Source organism: Mastigoproctus giganteus, chromosome 11 (genome assembly GCF_048544385.1).
Source record: "Mastigoproctus giganteus isolate SK-2022 chromosome 11, ASM4854438v1, whole genome shotgun sequence".
NCBI lineage: Eukaryota > Metazoa > Arthropoda > Arachnida > Uropygi > Thelyphonidae > Mastigoproctus > Mastigoproctus giganteus.
The window spans coordinates 98,666,373-98,691,604 of NC_143585.1; the positions used below are offsets into that span (position 1 = coordinate 98,666,373).

At 38.8% G+C, this 25,232-nt stretch overlaps 1 protein-coding gene across 1 annotated transcript in view; it reads right to left on the reverse strand.

Moving 5' to 3' along the window:
* Nucleotides 1-25,232, reverse strand: part of LOC150078287 (uncharacterized) — a 910,840-nt gene that overhangs the window by 552,585 nt on the left and 333,023 nt on the right. The window lies entirely within an intron of this gene.

The window sequence follows — 25,232 nt, forward strand, 5'->3', positions numbered from 1 at the left end:
AAAATGTTACAATTTTAAAAACTTGATCATAATCAAGTAGGAACAAAATTATAAACCTTTTAACAGCTATAAATTTTAAAAATATGGAAAATCAATAAAAGAGAAAATACTCAAGATAAATAATTTCAATTTACACTATTTCTGCAAATTGCAAAATATACTGTTAACTTAAACGGTGGAATAGCTGAATAAGTCTAATCCTTTTTAGGAGGTCACTACACCATTTCATTACCCAAAATTGTTTTACAGTTTTGGAAAGCAAATTTTGGGATTCGCATAGCTTCTGCCATATAACTTCTAGTCAGTATCTATCACATTCTTGGTGACATACCTACAAGACAAACTGTGATTTAGAAGGAATATTAAGGAATGAAAATAAAATTTTGATGTATTCAAAATATCAGTAACCTGGATGCCCAGTTTATGCAATATATATCACAATGAGTAATTATTTTCATGTTAAATTTAGTAGGGCACAGAAGCTACCTGAAGGTTGTAAATAATAAGTAAGTATAAGTAATAACAAGTTGCATGGACCTGTAGTCAGTAAATTATAATTTACAGACTACAGCTGCATGCAATGATATTTACCTCCCAATTACTAGCTACTTAGATAAAATGATTATTCTATTTTTTGTGATATACATACATATATATTACTGTAAAAGCCTGAAATTAAGACTCTTATGCTCTGATACAGTAAAGTCCAGGATTTAAAGGTGAGCATTGTCTTAGGTAAAAGACAAAAATAATCAAAATTTTCATAACCCAATCAGCTTTATTAGGAAATTATCACTGCTTCTTTTTTTTTTACTGTCACCAATGATCTTACAGAGATCAGGAATATAACATCCTATGCCCTTGTTTAAAAATAGAAAATGTGATAAATGGACAGTGCATACAGGAAAGCAATAATAATTTCCCGGTTCATTCAATTTTTCAATTTTTAAACAAGAGCATAGGGGATATATAGCTCCTATCTCCATTAAGTTTGCTTGAGTAATTCACAATTCATGAATTTTTACCATCAGATTTTTAAAAGTCCAAATTTCAGACTTTAACTAAAATATAAGACCTGGTCTGTGCTTATTAACAGGAAAGACTGTTTCTACAGGGATGGGATACACTTAAATCGAAAGAGTGCAAGAATATTTGCTGATGCTATCAAGGCAGTTTTAGGTGGGTCAGAAAACTGCTACCTTGGGGGGGGGATGCATGGACAAATAGATTAACAACAGCAACTGGCAAAGGTGAAAGTGATTCTTGCACTGCTTCTATTGGAATGAGCAGAAGCCTGGAAAAGAAGGTGCGGGAGATTTAAGAGATTGCTGGGAGTCACTGCAGTACAAGTAAACACATGGTTGTGTTAGGGTAGCTAAGAATAGGAACAGGTGCATGTATATTTGTGTGAACACCAATGCTAGGAGTGTTGTAAATAAATTTGATCAATTTGAAATGTTGGTCAAAATATCAAAGGCAGATATTGTTGGAATAAAAGAGACATGGTGTCACACAGATATAAGGAATGCCGAATTGGAATTTGAAAAAGGGGTTATGCTATTAGTTAAGAAACATAAAATCTAAGGAAGTGCAGCCAGGTGATATGGGTGGACAGTGAAATGTTGAGTCAGTTTGGTGTGACATAAGCACTGGAAAAGCAAAACTGAGAGTAGGAGTGTGTTATAGGCCTAATGACTCTAATGAATGTGATGAACAACTGTACAGAGTAACAGAGTGGGCCAGTAAATCAGATTGTCTTATAATGGGGGATTGTAATTTCCTAGATATTGAACGGAACTTGTGGTTGGTCACTCACATGCTAGTAATGCTTTTGTAGATTCATTGAATGACTGTTTTCTACAGCGGCACGTTCGGGAGACAACTAGAGCGCGTAATACTCTTGATCTGGTTATCAGTAATGATTCTTCATGCATTAAGAATCTGCAGATAAAGGAACCACTAGGTGGCAGTGATCACCGTGTGCTCTTATTGGATTTACTCAAAGAGGTAACTGACATCAAGGGTGAAGGGAAGGGTTTTTGCTTTCATATAAAGGTGACTGTGGTGGTATGAGACAGCTTTTAAATTCTATACAGTGGGACCAACTGATGATGTTAACAACAGCAAATCTAAATGGGAAGCATTCAAAGAATTAATCTTGGAAGCTACTAGGCTTTTCATACCACCTAAGATAGATTGTTCAAGGTTTTGACCTAAATTGATATCAGATGAACTAATTAGACATGTGGCAGAGAAGAAAAATGCATGGGATACATATAAATTAATAGGTGACAGTGAAGCCTATGGTAGATATAAGCTGGTCCATAATCAAGTCACAAAGGAGGTTAGGCAAGCAAAGGCATGTTACAAGAAATCTTTGGCAAAGGATGCAAAGAAAACCAGCAAAGAGTTCTCTACTTATGTAAACTCTAGAAGGAAGGGTATGAATCAGATTGGTCCACTTGATATCAGTGGTTCAACTGTTCATAATCTTGCTCAGGTAGCTAACAAACTGAATGAGTATTTTGCATCTATATTTACACATAAGGAGTTATTCAGGGAAGGGAATGCCAGAGGTGTATTAAACTCTGGCATGGAATCTATCCAGTTATATTAAAGGAGGCAGCAAAGGAAGTAAACAAACCCTTAGCCATAATTATGAGAGTTTCGTTGGACTCATGAGAGGTATCCACGGATTGGAGTTGTGCAAATGTGACACCGATTCACAAAGGAGGATTAAAGGGTGACACAAGTAATTACAGACCTGTTAGTTTAACTTCTGTTCTGGGGAAATTAGTGGAGGCACTGGTTAAAGAAGAACTGCAGGATCATCTGGAGATGACTGCAGTTATAGTTCAGACACAGCATGGTTTTGTTAAGGGGAAGTCTTGTCTGACCAATTTGATTGGATACTATGATGTGGTCACAAAGGATGCAAAGAATAATTCTGATATCATATACTTGGATCTTAAGAAGCTTTTGATACTGTTGCACAGGGAAGATTCGAGCAAGAATTGGAGCAATGTGGCACTGGAGGCAAATTGCTGCTATGATTAAAGGGATGGTTGAATGGGAGAAGACAGAGAGTGGTAATCAGTGGACACTGCTCATCGTGGACTAATGTTATTAGTGGAGTCCCTCAGGGGGTCCAGTGTTGGGTCCATTGTTGTTTTCTGTATTTATAAATGATATTGATGATGGTATATCAAGCTTAATATCTAAGTTTGCAAACGATACGAAGGCTGGCAGGGTTGTTAAGGACACTAATGACAGTACGCTGCTGCAACAGGATCTAGAAAAGTTGAGCAGATGGGCTGAGAGGTGGCAAATGAAGTTTAACATTTACAAATGTAAAGTACTACATATGGGAAACAGTAACCCCAGAGTAATGTATCAACTGTGTGGTATTACACTGACAGTGCTAGAGAATAAAAAGGACCTGGGGTAATTGTGCAGGCAGATATGAAGTTTTCTGAGCAGTGCACATGCTCTGCAAGAATAGCTCATGGTGTCTTCTCAAAGACATACAGGAATTTTTCTAGCAGGTATAAGGAAGAGATTATCCCCTTGTATAAGGCAATGGTCAGGCCACACCTTGAGTACTGTATACAGGTTTGGAAGCCTCATTTTAGAAACGATCTAGAGCTGCTGGAACGACTACGGAGAAGGGAAACAAGATTAGTGAATGGAACAAAAGGTTGCACTTTTGAAGAAAAGGTTAAGATTTGCAAATTACAGTGTCTAATGACGAGGCACTTGTAAGGTGATCTGATTGAGGTGTATTATACACCTCAATCAGATCATGAGTGAGATGTATAAAACACCTCAACAATGATCTGGTTTGAATAGTTTGAGCAAGCACAATGCTGATGGGATTCTTCCTCTTGCTCAGATTAATCACCTGAGGGGGCATAAATTCAAATTGAGGAAAGGCAGTTGTAGAATAGATGAATGGAAATTTGTCTTTAGTCAGCATAGGGAACAAACTTCTATCTGTCGTTTTAGAAGTTGACAGCTTAAATAAATTAAAGGCAGAACTAGACAAACATTTGGAGTAAATGGATGGGTGAAATGGGAAGTTTTTTTTTTTTTTTTTTGGCTGATGCTGTATAAGCCATGTCAAGTGCTGAAAAGAAAAAGTGCCGACAGTATCTGGATGATTCTGGCATTGGAGGCAAATTGCTGCTATGCAAATTGCTGAAACTCTGGACCCTGAGTCCTTCAGGGTTCAGTGTTGGGTCCATTGTTGTTTTCTGTATTTATAAATGATATTGATGATGGTATATCAGGCTTAATGTCCAAGTTTGCAGATGATACGAAGGTTGGCAGGGTTGCTAATGACAGTACACTGCTGCAACAGGATCTAGAGAAGTTGAGCAGATGGGCTGAGAGGTGGCAAATGAAGTTTAACATTGACAAATGTAAAGTACTACATATGGAAAGCAGTAACCCCAGAGTAATGTATCAACTGTGTGGTAGTACACTGATGGTAGAGAATGAAAAGGACCTGGGGGTAATTGTGCAGGCAGATATGAAGTTTTCTGAGCAATGCACACAGTCTGCAAGAGTAGCTCATGGTGTCTTGTCAATGATATACAGGAATTTTTCTAGCAGGGATAAGGAGGTGATTATCCTCTTGTATAAGGCAATGGTCAGGCCACACCTTGAGTACTGTATACTGGTCTGGACGCCTCATTTTAAGAAGGATGTAGAGCTGTGGGAATGAGTACACAGAAGGGCAACAAGATTAGTGAATGGAACAAATGGTTGCTCTTATGAAGAAAGGCTTAAGTTTTGCAAATTACAGTGTCTGGAGACTAGGCACCTGCGAGGTGATCTGAATGAGGAGCATAAAGCCTTGAATGGTTTGAGCATGCTCAGTGCAGATGGGATTCTTCCCCTTGCTCAGAATAATCTCCTGAGAGGGCGTAAATTCAAATTGAGGAAAGACGGCTGTAGGATAGATGTGCGAAGTCTGCCTTTAGCCAGCAGGTGGTTGATGGGTGGAACAAACTTCCATCTGTTGTTGTAAACGTTGACAGCTTAAATAGATTCAAGGCAGAACTTGACAAACATTTGGAGCGAGTGGTTGGGTGAAATAAGGGATTTTTTTTTTTTTTTTTTTTTTTGGATGATGCTACATAAGCTTGCTTTCTTGCATCATGTGCCTTTGCTAATGCTAATATCTAGCTTATGGTTTTATTGAAAGCCGAATAGGCTTTCAATGCAGATGGGATTCGACTCAAGACAGCCCATTTCTCTTATGTATAATAGTTCTTTTTCAAATGAGACTTTTAGATAACTTAAAATGGAAATATCCTGATAAAGTTGGTAAACATATCGAATATTTTAAAAATTGTGAGCAATGTAACAGTGTTACTTCTTTATTTAAGAAGATAATGGAATGACTGTGCCTTAGAAAAGTGCAAAAATAATTGCAAAAATTGGTATTGCTCATTCAGTTGCTGAGATTTATATGACATGCATTAGAGACTGTAATATCGAAAGCAATGCATCAAAATCCTTCCATTATTTTAAAAGCATTCCCATTGAGCAACGATTGAATTTGAAGACAAATTGATGAGATGTCAGTTAACATTGAGGAGGAGCTAATTGACAACCGAAGAATGAGAAATTTTTCTATTCAGGTTGATGAATCCACAGTTACTAACAATAGGCGCTTCTAATGGCATTCATTCGTTATTTCGATGATGATTGTAAATTGATAGAAGAGAAGTTGTTTGTAAAACGTACAGAATCTGACTGCACTGAAGGATCCATTTGTGCTGCTGTAAAAACATATTGTGATGAAAAAACAAGTACCATTGGAAAATTTGGTATCCTGTGCCACTGATGGTGCTACCTCCATGGTTGGAAGACATAAATGCTTTATAGCTCAACTAAAGGAAGTATATCTCGAAGTTCTTGGAATACACTGCATTGTGCACCGACGTCATCTGATAGCAAAAAATATTAGTCCAGTTCTTTTTCAATCTCTCAGTATAGTTATTAAAACCATCAATAAAATAAAGCCCATAGCAAATATGATTGCCTTTTCAGAAAATTTTTGTGCTGATAATGAAGAACAGTACGTGAGGCTTCTTTTACATACAGAAGTCAGATGGTTTTCTAAAGATTTGTTTAAAAGATTTGTAAACATTTTTGATACGATAATTAGTTTTTTAGAAACCGAAGGAGAACAGATTTAGCAAAGGGGCTCAGCAAACACAAAAACAACATATACTATATGGCTTGGATTTTTCAAAAAGTTAATGAGGTATCACTTCAAGGAAAATTAATTACGGTGATAGACTGCATATGAGTATTACTTAAAGATATAACTAAAATTGGGGGTAAAGGGAAGGGTTTTTGCTTTCATAAAGGCAACTGTATTGGACTCAGAGATTTTTTTAAGGTTCTATACAGTGGGACAAACTGATGACGTTTCCAACAGCAAATTCTAAATGGGAAGCATTCAAGGAAATAATTTTGGAAGCTACTAGGCTTTTTTTTCCCAACTAAGAAATACTGCTCTAGGTTTAGGCCCAAATGGATGTCAGATGAACTAATGAGAATCGTGACAGAAAAGAAAAATCTTGGGATGCACATAAATTGTCAGGCGACACAGAAGCCTATGGGAGATACAAGCAAGTCTGTAATCAAGTCACAAAGGAGGTAGGCAAGCAAAGGCAGATTATGAAAATTCTTTGGCAAAGGATGCAAAGAAAAACAGCAAAGACTTCTTTACTTATATAAACTCTAAAAGGAAGAGGATGAATCAGATTGGCCCACTTGATATCAAAGGTTCGACTGTAGATGATCATTCTCAGATAGATGCCGAACTAAATCAGTATTTTGCATCTATTCACACATGAAGAGTTATTCAAGGAGGAAAGGGCCAGATATTTATCAAATTCTAACAGGGAATTAAAGGATTTTGTAATAACTGAGATCAAAGTGGAGGAGAAACTGTTGAAGTTAAATATAAGAAAGACACTTGGGGTAGATGAGATCTATACAGTTATATTAAAGAAGGTGGCAAAGGAAGAAAGCAAACCCTTGGCCATAATTATGAGAGCATCCTTGGACTTGGGGGAAGTGCCCACGGACTGAAAATGTATCTCCAATTCACAAAAGGGGATCAAAGGGTGACAAGAGTAATTACAGACCTGCTAGTTTGACTTCTGTTTAAGGGAAAATAATGGAGTCACTAGTTAAAGAAGCATAGCAGGATCAACCAGACAAGACAGCAGTAATAATTCAGACACAGCATGGTTTTTGTCAAGGGAAATCTTGTCTGACCAATTTGATTGGATACTATGATTTGAAAGGAACTGGATGCAAAAAATAATTTTGATATAATATATACATTGATTTCAGGAAAGCTTTTGACACTGTTGCAAATGGAAGACTACTATACTAATTGGAGCAGTATGGCATTAAGGGAAAGCTGCTACAATGGATAAAAGGATGGTTGAGTTGGAGAAGACAGAGAGTGGTAATCTATGGGTACTGCTCTATGTGGACTAATGTTATTGTTGTTTTGTCTATTTATCAATGTCATTGATAATAGTATATCAAGTTTAATGTGAAAGTTTGCAGATGATACTATGGTTGGCATGGTTGTTAATAACAGTAATGACAGTTGTTGTTGTTGTTATTTGGTTTTTAGGAGCATTAGCAACTAAGGCCATATTACTCCGGGGATATGCGGTGGTCCTTCTCTGACCTTTCCGCATCCTCCGTATTTGGTGGTCCCGGGCTCGAACCCCAGTCTAATCAAGACGCAAATGCTACGCACTGCTGCGTAATGGAGCAGTGCGTAATGGAGCAGTAATGGATCTGAAAAAGTTAGGGAGATGGGCTGAGAAGTGGCAACTGAAGTTTAACATTGACAAATGCAAAGTACTGCATAAGGGTAGCAGTAACCCCAGAGAAATATATCAACTGGGTGGTGTTACACTCAGGATAGTGGAGAATGAAAGAGACCTGAGGGTAATTGTGCAGTCAGATATGAAGTTTTCCGAGCAGTGCACACAGGCTTCCAGAGTAGGTCATGGGGTTTTGTCAATGATATACAGGAATTTTGCAAGTAGGGATAAGGAGGTCTTTATCCCCTTGTATAAGGCAACAGTCATCCAACACCATGAGTACTACATACAAGTCTGGAAGCCTCATTTTAGGAAGGATGTAGAGTTGCTAGAATGAGTACAGCGAAGGGCAACAAGACTGGTGAAAAGAACAAAGGGGTGCCCTTATGAAGAAAGGCTTAAATTCTGCAGATTGCAGCTTCTGGAGACTAGGCACCTGCATGCCGATCTGATTGAGGTGTATATGAATGGATTCAGCAGGCTCAGTGCTGATGGGATTCTTCATCTTGCTCAGATTACAAACCTGAGGGGGCATAGATTCAAACTGTGGAAAGACAGTTGCAGCATAGATGTGCGGAAGTTTGCTTTTAGCCAGTGGGTAGTTGATTGTTGGACCAAACTTCCATCTGTTGTTGTGGAAGTTTATGGCTTAAATAAATTTACAGCTAGACAAATAATTGGTATCAATTGATCAGCGAAATGGGAAAGCGTTTTTTTTTTTTTTTTTTTTTAAATATTTTTGGCTGGTGAGTATAAGCTTGCTTTCTTGCCTCATGTGCCTCTACTAATGTTAATGCTATTACAAGCCTTCACTGAAAAACTGGAAGTATTCAAGAAATTTAATGAGAATATAATATCAAGTTAGGTAAGAGTTAGCTGAAATCGATGAATCTCTCACCGAGAATGATCTTAAGAATTATTCAGTTCATTCGTGTTCTTTAAAAGGTGAAATGAAAAATAGATTTTCAGATTTATTTTCCTTTGAAATAAAGCCATGGAAGTTAGATCCAATTGGATGCGATGGCGGGTCTGCTATTAAAGAAATTCAAGAACTGATCCTTGAGGTTGTCACAGACATTCTCTCAAATAGGCCAGACAAGCTGTATTTGCTAACTGGGAGTCTAAAACGCTGATGGAACTGATATTCAGATGACACAAAGTCAAACGGACCCAATTTCAGCAAAGTCCGGACGATCTGCGACAGCCAAATCCTCTGCTTGCACCTTCACGATGGTGGGACTGTTAGTATTTCCTGGGTATAACCTATTTTCACAAGCACACGGTTGGTGACCACCAAGGTGTGGTGAATCAACGTAAGCAGGGGTCGAGGTGTGGCGCCCACACCACATGGAGGAATGCTGCCCCTCTATGTTACCAGGCAGTACTAGGTGGTAGATGACTCTCAGCAACCAGTGCAATACCACCACTTTGCTTATTGGAAGCTTGAAGTGGTGGAACCCAGGTTTAGTCTCTAGAGCTAAGTTCCGGTCAACCCTTCCCTATCTCTTCCATCATGCAATATGATTGATGACTTTTGGGGGTTATAATGAACATCATGGCGAGATCCAATATTTCTTAGTTTTCGAGGGTACGGCTCTAAAACGATGTTCGCAGGCCTGCCGCTAGTTAGTACACCGGACCGAACCTATTGGTAACTCTCTAGGAGGCTTCTGGATCAGCTAGTGTATAATCTTGCTACCTCTACTCTGCCAGATAGTGACTGGAGGGAGTCCGAGTAGTGTGTATGCGGGGAGCATTGTCGAGGCCACGTTATGTCAAGGATCTGGGTATATTAAGCTATGCTATTATATTGTGTCAGTTATAAATGGTACTCTAAGAGATCTACAATTTTCGAATTGTCTGGGTATATTCTTACCATGTGTATGCCATATGCAAAAATTTCATTACTTCATACAGCAGGTCCCACCCACTTTTTCTTACTATTGAACACACCATGAATTGTCAAACTATTAGAGCAAGCTTATCTGCGAAAAGATCTAAACCTCCCAAGCACTTCCTCATTCATTTCACAAATATACATGGTCTCAATTCTAATCTCAACGATGTCCATTTCCACTTGCAGTCTGCCAAATCCCATGTACCTTTTCTGACAGAATCTCAGTTATCGGTTGATTCAACTACTGCTCATCTCAGATGTCCAAATTATTCGCTGTATAATTCCTTTCGCCACAAAGGTGGTAACTGTGCATATGTCTGTTCTGATATTCCCTGTCAGAGACCTGGCAATTTGGAATCTCCTCGCTTTGATGTTCTCTGGCTTAAATCTCTCTACCTCATTGTGTCAAATTCATCTGTTGTCTCTACTGTTCTCCCAACTCCACTAATTACTTTGAGCTCTTTGCAGCTTGACTTTCTCCAGTCCAACTTTCCTAACAGTGAGGTAATTTTCCTTGGTGATTTTAATGTTCACAACTCCAGCTAGCTTCCGTTTTCTAGTCACATCGACCCAGCTGGTCGAGATGCTGAGGCTTTTGCAATTACTAATGACCTTGCACAGATTGTTCATTTACCTACAAGAATACCGGACAATCCTAATCATACAGCCAATACACTTGATCTTTTTCTCACAAACAACCCTTCTAAGTACACGGTCGAAGCGAGAGGTCCTTTAGGCACTTCAGATAACAACTTGGTGATTGTCTTTTCTCCAATTGAACCTTTATCTCATGGCTATTCCCAACCTCATGTTGTTTCGCTTTAAAAGAATGCAAAATGGGATGACCTGTGATTTTATTCAGATAAATTCGGATTACTGTATAAAACCTTCTGATGTCAACGTTTGCTCAGATCGTGTCAGTGAAATTATTCTTGCAGGAATGGAATCCTTTATCCCACACTCCACTTTAAAATCTCGTCCTTTATCTAAACCTTGGTTTTCCAATAAATGTGCTAAGGCTGTTCAAGAGAAGAATGTTGCATATCGTAATTGGCTTGTTTCTAATTCTTCAGTTTCATTTTCTGCCTACACCAAAGCTCGCAACAATTAAAAAGCAGTTATTAATCAGTCCAAACTAGAGTTTGAACAGGCTAAGAGTAGAAAACTTGCTTCTTGCCCTAATGGTAGCCGAATATTCTGGTCTCTTGCCAAAGCTATTGGCCGCAACTTTTGCCCATCTCTGCTTCCACATGTGTCCAAACCAGATGGTTCTGTTGTGACTTCAGCGAAGGATAAAGCTGACCTGCTAGCATCCCATTTTTCTTTCAACTCATACATTAACGATCTTGGTAAAACACCTCCCACCATTCCCAACACGCTCCATTCAATGCCTCCTGTGGTCTTCCGTCAAAAGGATATCAGAAGGATTTTGACGAATCTTGATGCTAAGAAAGCTCCAGGTCCCGATGGTATTTCTTCACTTGTTCTCAAAACCTGTGCTCCTGAACTTACTCCTATTCTTCGCAGCCTTTTTTCACTTTCTTATTCGAAAGCTGTTTTTCCTTCTGCTTGGAAATTTGCTCATATCCAGCCAGTTCCTAAAAAGGGTGACAAATCTCCCACATCCAATTATCATCCTATTGCAATTACTTCTACTCTTTCTAAAGTAATGGAGAAATAAATTAACTGCCAATCCTTAAACTACCTTAAACACAAGTAGTTGCTCTTGACATCTAAAATGCTTTTGATTGTGTTTGGCATAAAGGTCTTCTAAACAAGCTTCCATCTTATGGTTTGCCAACTGTTTTTAGTAATTGGTTATCCAGTTTTCTCTCTTATCGCTCACTGAGGGTCATGGTAGATGGCTCTCTGTCTTCTAACTTCTCCACTAATGCCGGTGTCTCCCAAGGTTCAGTTCTTTACCCAGTCTTTTCCTCTTGTATATTAATGACTTTCTTCCATTGACTGGAAATCCTACCCACAGTTTTGCTTATGACAGCACATTGCATTCCACTTTCCATTTTCAGAAACCTTGTCCTGCTCAATCAGCTTCAACTTCTCGAAAATCTGCTATCAATTTCTTAAATGCTGATCTTCAGGTAATTCTCCAGTGGGGCAAAGACAACTTAGTTGATTTCAAACCTTCTAAAACTCAGTCTTGTCTTATATCTCACAAAAAGGATCCTTCTGCTCCTATGCTTATCTTTAGTGACACTCCGATTTCTAGGCAAAATGATATGTCTCTTTTGGGGATTACCCTGACTTCTAATCTCTCTTGGCACAAGCACATTACAAATATTGCTTCTTCTGCATCTAAAAAACTTGGTTTTCTCTTTCGCTCTCAGCATTACTTTTCTTCCAAACAGCTGCTCACTCTGTATAAATTGCAAATCCGTCCTGCCACGGAATATTGTTTCCATATCTGGGGTGGTGCCCCCAAAACCTCTCTCAGGTTGCTTGATTTCATTCAGAAGAGGGCAGTTAGGTTAATTAATGATTCATCTCTAGCAGAGTCTCTCCACTCGCTGTCTCATAGATGTACTGTTTCTGCTGCATGCCTCTTCTACAGATACTTCCATGGGCACTGTTCTTCTGAATTGGCTTCTATAATTCCCGCACTCTCTTTCAAAAACAGTCCGAACACATGCCGCCACCAGCCAACATCCATTTACTGTTCAACTTCAAACTCACAGAACCAACTTTTCACCTTCCTTGTTTATTCATTCAACTGCCGTTTTCTGGAACAACCTTCCTTCATACGTATTTTCTGAAAATTACAGTCTACGGAAGTTCAAGTCCAATGTTAACAAATATTTTCTTTCGTCTTCTCAACCTCCAACCCAAGCACGGTACTAAGTACTATAGGTTCTAATACCTCTCTTGTTTGGGGTTTACATTAAAAAAAAAGGGAAAAAAAATTAAAATATAATGAAAAATGCAAATATAAATTCAAAAAAAGGTTGAATATCTAAGTTGTGGAGATAAAAAACAACTAAACTTCTTTATCCAACAATGTGGTCTGAACTGGCCAAAGTTTTCCAACATCTTATATGGTTGATTTTAGTTTTAGTTCAGTAAATTAAATATTAACAAAGGAAAGAAACAGAATTGATATATAGGGGAGACATAAGAATTAAACTTGCTAACATCATACGGTACATTGAACTTTTAGCCAAGAAGGATCAGGCTCAGGGATCCCAATTAATAAAAAGAGTAAGTATAGAGTATTTTTTTGTTTAAAATTTCACGGGAACCAATTAGAAAAAAGAAATTAACTAAAAAGGCCCTTTTGGGGGCAATAATTAAAAAAAAAAGGTTGAGAAACACTGCTTTAAAGGGTCAACAGAGAGTTTTGACTTGAACGACATTTAAGTGGCAGAGAAATCTCCATTGAACAAAGCTGAAACCTTGATATACAGGCTGGCCTCGATTAACGCGATTAATTCATCCCAAAAACGCATCGCACAAAATGGAAAGGCATTAATGGAATATAATAATCAATAGGAAAAATTATAATTGGTCCTTGACCTTGTGCAATGTCCATAAAGAATTTTAAAAATACCTTTTAAATAACTTTTTAACTGTATACAATGTAAAAAATAATGAAAATAATTATGGAATTAAATGTTTATTGCATAAAACAGAGGTTCCCAAACTGTGCGCCGTGGAATATTTTAAATTTTCGAGGGAAACACAGTGATACTCAACATCTGTCGGACGCCTCGCGAACTACTAGCTCGAGGTAGTTCACAGTTTCAGCATTTCTTATTAAGTTGTTTGGACCTAACTACTAAACGGAACTGTTAAGTATTTCTTTTGGTCTGGGTGCACCTTGAAAAAATTACTGAGACACTAAAGTCGCCATGAACCGAGAAAAATTTGGGAACCTCTGACATAAAATACACAATGAAGAAATGACTGTTGTGGAAATATTTGAACAGTGTTGACTTTCTCTTTTCATCAATCAATTTCCGACAGCCAACAACAATCTTCTCTGGGCCTTGGCAAAATAAATATCGTAGAGATCCTCAAACCTTTTGTTTGAGGTTCTGTGCGATACGATAGATTTCATCAAGTTCTTTTAGCGTTATCTCCTTCGCGGTAACATTTTCATCTGGCTCATTTAAAAATTTGAATTTTTATGCAAGTGTGCATTGTCTTTATTAGCAGGAGACAAACAAGTAACATGTCTTCTTCTGATGGTTGATGGAACACACCGAGGCGGGCAGCAGGCAAACGTTTGTTTATTGACCGTACGACTCACGGTAAGCTTAATGCGCAATTCAAATCTTTTTCAACTATCGCATAAAAAAAAAAGATCGCGTTAACTGGAAATTTGCATCCTGTAAAGTGAAAAGTGGTATAATTTTTCAAATAGCGTTAACTGAAAATCACGTTAATCGAACTCGTGTTATGCGAGGCCTGGCTGTAATCATGAAATCCATGATAAAATCTTGGAAAGGATTTTATCAGTTGGTCAACAAGTGCAAACTTTTCATTTCAACAAGCTGACAACATAATGTTGAAGATAGCAGATGACTATTTAAGCGCAAAAATTTAACACCCAATATTCTAATCTAATTAATGGACTAATTATTTCCAAGTTTTGGATGAAGCAATATAATAATGTAAGTCAAGAAACAATCCATAACTATTCTCTTATCAGATGCACAACCAAATTTTCATCATCCAAGACTTATTTGATTGCATTATAAATTGCAGCTGTTAGTTGGTTTGGCACATTAGCAACTAAGGCTAAGGTGCCAATATAACATAACCAATTACATCACTATGCCAAAAATAGAATATAAAAAGTTAAATTCAGATAAGAGTGAAAAAAAAAAAGTTTAATGAATTTGAATAACAAGAATTAGCTGACACACATGGTCATTGTCAGATAAAATCTGACTGAGCATATAGGCCTCAGTCAGATGACTAAATGCAGTAAAATATAAAACCCACTCATGTCTATAAGGTAAAATATATTTTACCTTATAGACATGAGCAAACCATATAAAATATATTATATGATTAAAGGTGTCACAGTAGTCACACATAGGGGTGGCTTCTGCCCTGAGCAGGAATGAATGCATAATATAACTGTATCCTATGCGGAAGAGAGCAAGAATTCTTTATCATGAACAAGGTCAGCTTGTTCATGACCTGCTCATGCTACCATCATTAACAGTGGGAGAGCAATCTACTGCAGATATCCTCACAGATATAGTGTTACCTTGGAAGACAGCAGCACACTGCACAGATGACCCGGACTTCGAGCCATCAGTGAGAGATAGGCAAGAAGTCAGAGTTTTAGGCTTCGTGGGCAACACAGAGTTTAGAATGGTGGCCTTTCTCCCATTATTAATGGAAAAGTCACATGACAGTATTCTAGCATGCCAGGGTGGAAGTGACTGCCTTGATTACTCCACCACATTAGTAAATCTTGAATACGAATACCAGAGGGCCAATTGGCAGTCTTGAAGCTGTTATAGAAGTTTCCCCAACATGGCTCAAAACCAAATGCCCACATGGGGTGGGCTTTCAGGGATTTTAGTTTACTGTAACGACAACTACTTTTGTCAAATAAACAGGGATGGTTCAGTTGCTTCAACGTATAGATTCTTGACAGTAGATGTTTGGACTGCTCCGGTAGCAATTTGAATGGCCTGATAGTGAACAAGGTCAAGCCATCACAGTGAGCTATTATTATTATTATTTTTGTTATTTTTTGGTTTTTAGGAGCATTAGCAACTAAGGCCATATTGCTCCGGGATATGCGGTGGTCATTCCCTGACCTTTCCGCATTCTCCGTATTTGGTGGTGACGGGCTCGAACCCCGGTCTAATCAAGAAGCGTGTGCTATGCACTGCTGCTCCTTCCCACCTGGCTACGGAGGCGCCGCATCACAGTGAGCTGGAGTGCACAATAAAGATGTAGAAATGTGCTATGATCTGCACATCACTGGTTGGAGGATATAGCCTGTAACATGTACTGGCCTTTTTTGCCCAAATGGGATGTAAAAATTTCAACCAAAAGGTTGAAAATTTTACATCACATATTTACCCCCCCCCTCTCTCTCTCTCTCACACACACACACACACACACACATAAAACAATATGAGGGGAGGGATCCTATATGAACTTGGAATAACTGGCTTGAGAGGAAGTTTTTAATAAAAATGTCAAAGTGTCCCCTAGGACAAGTAAATATATTTTAAAATTCTAAATCTTCAAGCTGTGTCATACACTTTTTTTCCATATAAAAGAAAACCAACACCTGTTGCTCGTGTTTCAGGAAAGTATTACAAATTGATGCTTCCAGTTGAATTAAATGGTTGAGTTTTAACCTATTTCTTCAGAAGCCACACTATATCCTGGAAAGGATGTTGCTAGCTTCTAAATACCACATAATTTGAGCATTGACCATTTATCCGGGATCTTGTACAAGCAGTTGGTCATAGCTATATGATAATGATTCAGCATTTTTGGATCCTTTCCTGCTCTGTGATAGGCAAATATGATTACCTTATTCCAAGAGTCCAGAAACTGCTCTTTGAGAGATAGATTCTGTTGTAGAGACAGAGCACACAATAAACAGATTCTGACAAAAGATGTTTAATCATTCAATAATGGCTGTTGTCTGGCCCGATGGCACTTGCCTCGGATAGAGAGATTAGTAGTAGGTACTGTGTTTTAGGAGCATCGGCAACCGAGGCCATGTTGCTCTGTGTATGTTGTCTGTATGCTGTATGTATTCTGAGGTCGACTTTCTGTTTGCGTGACGAAAAACCCGAGTTTCCAGGGGAAGAAACCATGCTACCCTCACCTGAGACTGACTAACTCATCCACGTTTGAAAAAAAGCCATAAAAATTCCTCCTATAATCGATGTGATTCGAACTCAGGTCTTTTCCACCAGGTGTAGGGAGAAAGGTAATCCTACCAACTGTGCTACCCACAACGGCTGGAGAAGGGATACCATAAACCAGAAGATACGACCTTGGATTCCCTTACGTGAATCCCATTGTATAAAATGATTGTAGGTTGGACAGCTTCAATTGCTGTTTTTCAGATTTATACTTTTCAGAAACTCTGAGGATATAAGAAGTTTTAGCAGACAATTCAGTGGATGAATATCTTGCTAAGAATGTTTGCAATAGAAGTTTAGTCTACAATTGCACAACCATTATGCTCTAGGATTGATGAAGGTTTTGATGCATAATTGTCCTTTATTTTCTGGACTTAGTCCCGATGATTTTTGGTGTGGCCAGCCGATGGAAGATGTGAAGCAGATCCAAGACTCCTTCTGACTCTAAAGTCTAATTTAACATGCTTTGGTATGTGCATGTTTGAAGGCTATTAGATATTCTGTGGCAGGATATCAACAATACACACTGAGTGATCACTGAATTATGACCACCTACCTAATACTCCATAGGTCCTTTTGCCCTCATTACAGCAGCTATCCGATGTGGCATTGATTCAACAAGATGCTGGAAGTGTTCGGGAGTTATGGCCAACCACACTGTGTGTAATGCGGTCAGCAATGCAGGTACGGAGGTGATTGGTGAATCCAGAAGCCTGATATGCCTTTCCATAGTGTCCCACAAGCGCTCTATGGGATTATTGATATCAAGGGAGTTTGGAGGCCAATTGATATGCTGGAAGTCAGAACTGTGTTCCTCAAACCATTCCTACACAACAAGTGCCCAATGGCTCGGTGCATTCTCATCTTGGAAGACACTGGAACAAACTTCCAGCTGTCATTGTGGAAGTTGATAGGTTAAACAAATTAAAGGAGGAACTGGACAAACATTTAGTAGGAATTGTTTTGTAAATTTTTTTTTTTTTTGGCTGATGCTGCATAAGCTCATACACTTGCTTTCTTGCATCACATGCCACCACCACTACTACTACTACTACCATCGCCATTCGGGAAAAAGTTTAACATAGTGGGGTGTACACAGTCAGCAAACAGTTGATGATAGCAGAGACAACTGACACGTTGTTCCACATGCACCAGGGATCCAAGTTCCTGCCAGTGAAACATGCCCCATACCATACAACTGCCTCCAATGGCCTGCATTTTTGATACCACACATGATGGATCAAGAGCTTCATGTTCTTGATACCAAATCCGTACATGACCATCCATGGTGTGGAGTAAATAACGTGACTCATTCGACCAGCACACCTTCTTCCAGTCTTTCCAACTTGCATGTTTTTTGCACCAGGCGAGTCTTTTATGCTGATGAACCTTGGTTAAGAGAGGATGCCATAAGGGTCATCTGCTGGTATAGCCCATACGTGCAAGCGTGTGACACATGCCAGATATTGTTCCGGGTTGGCCTGTGTTGTATCAGGTAGTCAACTCTTTAACAGTGCTGTGCCTGTTCGCCTGTACGAGTTGTCGGACCCGGCGCTCACTTCTAACAGCAACCTTTCGCTGACCTTTGCAGTTTTGCAGTTGGGTCGTTATTTGACCATTTTGACGCCAGTCCTGGTACACTTTAACTACAGCGGCTCTCGAACACACCCCACCAGTTCAGCCTTTTGGGAAATTGAGGCACCAGCTCGTCGAGCACCCATAATGTCCTTCATCGGTCCAATTAATCCTTCCTTTTAGCCATCACACTTGGAATTTTACTACCTACTGAACCACTGACACCTTATCTATGCTACGTAGGTCAACTAACTCCGCACTCTCTTACCTCACATGGTCAATGGGTCGCATTCAGTTTTCATAGGGGTGGTCATAATTCAGTGATCACTCAGTGTATACCCATGCAGTGGTGGATTTAGCACTTGAGAGGCCCCACGCACAATTCAATTTTGAGGCCCCCCTCTAAATATTTTCGGTACCACTACAGTGTGCGCATTCTACGCGCACGTTTTTACTATAGCACGCACTCTAGATTTGGTGTTGCGGTTTTAATCATTATGGTTGCGCAATTCTTTCATACATATTTTATTAATTGAGAATTAAAAAATTAATTCCCAATTATCATTTTCTATAAATGTCACGCCTCGTCAAACAATTCAGTTTTGATAAATACATAAACAATACATAAGATATTACAGATACTTACTTGATAACAAAACAAAAATACTCCTACACTAAAATACCAACCACACCAAACTCTAGTAATTTGTAACAGATTCGTCAGTGATATGTTAGTTCGGAAAGCTATTAAAAAAGACGATGCTCCGTTACATGTGAGCCAGCGCAGTAGTGATTTCAGAGGCTTTAAAAGACTACTGCGGTTGCTTATTGGTTCCCAATTATTTGCGAATAGTTTTGAACTGCCTCGCGAACAAATCTAATATCGTTTCTTGAGCAATATCGTCACAGGGTTCTTCACTAGTGGAATTACCTCCACTAGGAAAAAACTGAAAGTGTTTAATTTAAGCATTAATGATAATATGTATTCTACTTCAGATTCACTTAGTTCGCATAGATATTTCATATAATATGTAGGGATATTCGCATAAGAGTTTACTAACTTCTCATCTTAAATTATAGTTTTATTCAGTAACGGTAATAAAGATGAGTGTAAAAATTTTAAATGAAACAATTTTTTCTTTTGAGACCTGAAATTTGAAGCCCCCTCGATTTAAGAGGCCCCAGGTGCGCGCCTCGTGAACCTGTGCGGAAATCCACCACTGTACCCATGCCTTATTTTGAGTGTTTTTTTGCTGCTATGCATTCTACTACGGTTTTGACAATGGTGGAAACCAACTCAATCTCTTCGGAATTGCAATTGCCACTGTGTGGACAATAATTTCTGTGATGTAGTTAACTGTATTATTATTTAGCGCCTTAAATGTTGCCAGATGTCTGAAGGCATTCCAGTCAGCATGATATCCTAGATGGGTAGCATAGTCTCCCTTTACAATGGGTGGATATCACGGGGAAGTAATCACTACCATAAAGATTGTTGTCAACCTCCCATGTGCAGACAGGGGAAACAGGAGCGTATATACAGTGGATTCTGGTTATTTGGGCCATCGGTTAATCAGGGCAGCCGTTTATTTGGGGCAAATCTTAAAAAAACAGAAACCAATCGAGAAAATAGCCAGAGTTTACTTTGCTTAATTGGGACAGCATGCCGTTTAATCGGGGCAGGACCGCAGCACTGGAGATTACCCTACGATTGTCTCCGACAGTACCACGTGGTTCAGTCGAAATTCTGGAGGTCACAACCATAAAACAATAAAAACAATTAGCAGTCACCTGTTTATTGGGCTTTTCTGTTAGTGAAATCTATCATAAACGGACAGTAAATTCGATCTTCCTGAATTTGCAATAATACCAACAGCTGGAATTCTGTGGTGAAATGTGTTTACACTTCCATGAAATCTTCAATCATATAAAAAAATTTATTTTCATATCTACTCTTCATTCCTACTTTTAAAGCTTTGTAACTCGTTACACCATTCTCACTTGCACGTATCGTGTTACTTGCAATTTGTGGGTGCCGTGTTCTTTGTTATTGATTGCTTATCTTTTTACTGTTTTGAATTTTAACCCCGACCACAAATGTCAATGAACAGAAATGTCAACTAGTTCGTATGTACATATTACAGTACGTATTAATTATTCCGATTTTCACGTATCATTTAATTTTTTAATTGGTAAGGTAATAAAGGGTAAATTTGTGCTTAATATATCTTTACTTTTATAGCCTGTGGATAATATTCCTTCTATTTTCTCTAATTAGAATCGCTGTTTAATAGAATTAAAATTCAATTCACAAACATGATCACAATGACCGGTGCTTACTAAACAACGTATAGTGAACGGTACATTACTATGGTGAGTTCGTCGTAACGTGATTTGATTGTACAGTGAACTAATTGTAAAGGGGGCATACATTGTATTTTTAACTATTTACGTGAAATTTCGGACAACTGGGGAAGCTTAATCGGGCCAAAATGCACTAGTCCCGATGTGTCCCAAATAGCTGGAATGGACTGTATATATATAGAGAGAGAGAGAGAGAGAGAGCGAGAGATCAATCGCAGTAAATGTGTGAGTAGAAATGTGGAATAAAGTGTTAGAATCCACTTTGAGAAAGGCCAGGTCATTGTTTTTGAGCATATGCTTGATAGTTTGACTCACTTATACTAATGTCAGCATTACCCCACAGAGCACTTTGTCCAGAGAAATCCTCTACAATAGAAAGTGAGATGGCATTTGCTTAATGAGATCAACAAAGTCTGCCTGGGGAATGTTGTCCAGGTGGGAAACAGATGGAGCAAACAGTTGAGAGGAAACCTACTGTAGGACAAACTGCTACTGCTTCTAAGTTAGTGATAAGCGATGCAGCTTGAAAACGGGGGGTTAGTGTTAGGCATCATCGGTGGTTTCCCACTTCTGCACCATATATATGCTATGAAGAAATACAGTACTGTAAACGCCAGAAACATGTTCTATGTTGAATGTGTAGTGTTGTGTTGGGTTCTGGCATTTGACCACAGGGCCACTTGGTGAGACTGCATATTTTCCACACACACACACACCACTAGGAGGTAGCCAGGAAGTCCATTATTCTCTGGTTTGTCTCTGCCAGGATTACCTGAGCTTCCTAAACAGAACTAAAAAAGAAGTAGTAAAATTAGTGTGTGGGAAGCAAAGCAGTCTAGAAAGGGAGGGAAGTAAGAAGTATTGGGAATGTAAAGGAAGGTATCCCAGTGGATGATGCATAGGACTCCATCAGGTGAGTTGGGTAAAGGGATGGGGAAGCAGAGTGGACCAGACTAGAGCGCCTGGTCCTGACTGCCATTTCGCAAGGTGGATAGTGGCAGAACAAACTTGTATGGGTTCTCCAGGATGCACATCAAGTCTTCTAAGCTGTTATCCTTCCTGATAGGGATTAAGTAAGGATTTCTTATTAAATCATTAGGTCAGCAGATGTGAAGGATCTTCTCCTCTTGGATAGCTCTTGGGCAAAGTGTGAAAAGACTTTATTTTCTTCATTGCTATCCAGGATACGATGTTTCTGGTCCTTTGGGAGGAAGGTCAGTCTTGTAATCATAGATCTTCATAGAGAGGACACTCATGCATCAGACGTGCCAGCTCCCGAGAGCCCCATAAAGGCAGTACAGATCCTCAGTGATTCCTAATGATGTGAGTTTGGCTTTTATGGAACCATGTCCTGTCAGAAGAAAGGCTGGAGGGAAAACCATGTTGGAGATTTATGCTGGACCTTGTCTACATAGGGAACAAATTTCTTTGTTATTTCCCCTTTGGTGGAATTTGTCCACCTTGTCTGCCAGGTCTGCTGCAAGTGGGAGGTGAGTCTCTTCTCTGGGTCTCGAGCCGAGCCTTGGAACCTGCAGCCACAGCCACAACCACAGCCAGATTGCAGTTATTATGGATCAGATCCATAAACTGCAATGTAATCATGGATGGCTCATCCATAGGCTCTGCTTTTGGGTTGTTGGCAAGGTCTGTGGTGAAGTTCACAAAGGTAACTGATGTACCCTTAAAATAGTTGGTAAAGGAGTCTGCATTGAACCACCTCCAAGCCTAGCAGGAGGATGCCAGCCAGCACATGCAGCGCATGGTGCACACTGTACAGCAGGCCCGTGTGATGGTGAGCAGGATGGATTTCTGGGTGGCGTCTGGCTTTTTCCTGATAGTTACTAGAGCAGCTCAATGTTACCAAATGCCTGAGGCATAGTTTATTGCAGGTAGAAGACTACCCTGTAGAAGAGCGAGAGCGTGTGGTTGAGGTCCCAATAGCCATGCATAACTCTGGCTACCAGGGCAGTGTAGTTTGTAATTTTAGATTGCAGATATTTTAGTTGTGGTAGGAAGGAGAGACTGGAGTCCAGTACTATGCCAACGCATTTTAGTTCTGTGGACCCTGGTTGGTTCCATCAAGCTTGATCTCTGCGAGACTTTTCAGATTGAGTTTTTCTTTTAGGAGAAACCTAGAGATTATGGAGGTTAGCCCATTCCTGCAGGAGTAGTAGAGACCTGTTTGCCTGAGTCTCGAGCCGAGCCTTGGAACCTGCAACCACAGCCAGATTGCAGTTATTATGGATCAGATCCATAATAACTGCAATGTAATCATGGGTGGCTCATCCATAGGCACTGCAGCACCCCCCAGCTATTTAAATCTACATATACAGTAGATTTAAATCTACATATACAGAGTTATATGAAATTAACTCTATTTCCATCCTCTATTTCCATTTCTCTATTTCCATCCTCTATTTCCAGTAATCTTTTCAATAATAAATGAATAAAAACACGAAATCGTTTCCTTTGAATTAACACTGATGCAGTGTTAAGTCAATACTCAACATTCAACAGTGTAATTACGTAATTTCAAGTTAATTGCGAATTGCAATTCAACTTGGTAAGTTGAGGTTATATTATGAGGTGATGTGTAAGTAAAGCATTATTTCTACGACAAACGATTTTGTGCAATTTGATTCAATCATGGCCTCCATTAAGTAAATCGCATAACAGTGAATAAACTTCAGCAACTTAGTTTTTCACAATTATCTTTCCAAAAAAAAATGCGATTAAAAAGGAAGCCCGCTCCACACCAAAGATTAAAATTTCTTGGGGAATAAGCAATAATAAGAAATATATTCGCAGTTTTAAAACTGAATGGTACCAAAGGTAAAGTTGGCTTTGTGGTTGTGAAGTTAAAAATGCATTGTGCTGTTTTCCATGTTTACTGTTCGGAAGTGACTTAACGTGGACAAAAAGTGGCTTTACAAACAAAAACAGAATGAAAGAAAAAAAAACTCTAAAACATGGGAGTTCGAAGAAACATATTGATAATGTGATTTCACTATCACTTTTAGGAAGCGTAAATATTAAAAAACAGCTTTGTGAGGCCTACAGACTTTCGATCTGCAAACAACAGAAAAGTTACCAAGAATCGTGAGGTATTATCTAAAATAATAGACAGCATTAAATTTTGTGGACAGTTGTAAATTCCTTTACACGGACATGACGAAAACGACGATTCTAAAAATCCAGGGGGTATTCAGAGGATTAATAAATTTCGCCTTACATTAGATTCCAATTTAAAGAACCATTTAGAAAGTAATGTAGCGTTTAAACGCATTTCAAAAACTATTCAGAATGATATTCTTGACTGTTTGCTGCAAATATTCAGGGATGAAATAAAAAGAGAAAGCTTCATTCGTAGCTGGCATAGCTGATGACACAAGAGATGTTTCAGAACATATACAAATGGTAATTGTTCTGCGATATGAACTGAATGGAGCGTTTTTGGGGTTTTTTCCACTAAAGAAAACCAAACGGCAGACGGAATATCGAAGTGCATTCTAAATCAGTTAGACATAATCTGTAGCGTAGCTACCGTTTTTCGGCCCCGGAGACAAAGAACATGTTCGGGCACCTACTGAATTAATTAAAATTGCAAAAAAGAGAAGCCAGCAAAGACGCCGGGCCCCTAAAGGGTCCGGAAGCAATTGCCCTGTCTGCCTACATGGCAGCTACGCCACTGGACATAATCCTCGAAGGAAATACTCAAAAACTGGTTGCTCAGACATTTGATGGCGCACCTGTGATGAAAGGCAAGAAAGGGGGTTATTTTAGTTCAGGCTAAAATAAAAGAAGTGTACAAAAATGCACCCTAACTGAATCTGATGATGAGAAATGCAGCAAGTAGTACCTGAGATTCAAGGATATTCTTTTCGAACCTCATGTCGATACCAACATTTTTCTCTCTATCACCACAGCGTTTCTCTGTTCTCAGAAAGCATATGGACAGCCGTGTTGCCTGACTTTCTCCTACAAGATGGAACTTAAATATACGCACCGTGAACAGCGTTTATGAAAATTTTGAATCCTTAAAAAAGTGCATGGAGGAACTACAAGCGACAGCAAACGCAGATAAGACGATTTCAGAAGCAACTGGAATTTTCCACATCTTGAGTAATCAAAAATTCGAGTTCTGGTTAGAATTTTTCAATCAGATAATGCCTCACGTGGAAGTTATTTATAATCAAATGCAATCTCGAGAAATTGAGGCAGTTAAAATACGTGAATATATAGGAAACTTTAAGAATGCCATTCTAAAAATCAGGAATTCAATGTACTGTGAAAATCCTTCAAAAACACTCATGATTCAAGCGAAGGAAGTATGCGACTATATAAGTGTTGACATAGGTGAGAAATATTCTTTTACAAAGCAATTAATTGGTGCAAAGTTGTTTAACAAGGAGAACTTTGATATTTTTCGTATGAAAATGCCGATGGAAGAGGTACGGGAGACTACTGAATATCTCTTTCAATCATAGGCATATCCCATGATTGAAAGAGAAAAACTTCTTACGGAATTACAAGTTTTCTATAGCAGACATGGTCTACATAATTATTGCAAATTAACTGACTTGCTGAAATTTATCTCAGAAAATAATCTAGCTGAAGTTCTTGGTGAACTTACAAAACTCATAAAAGTTCTTTTGACCA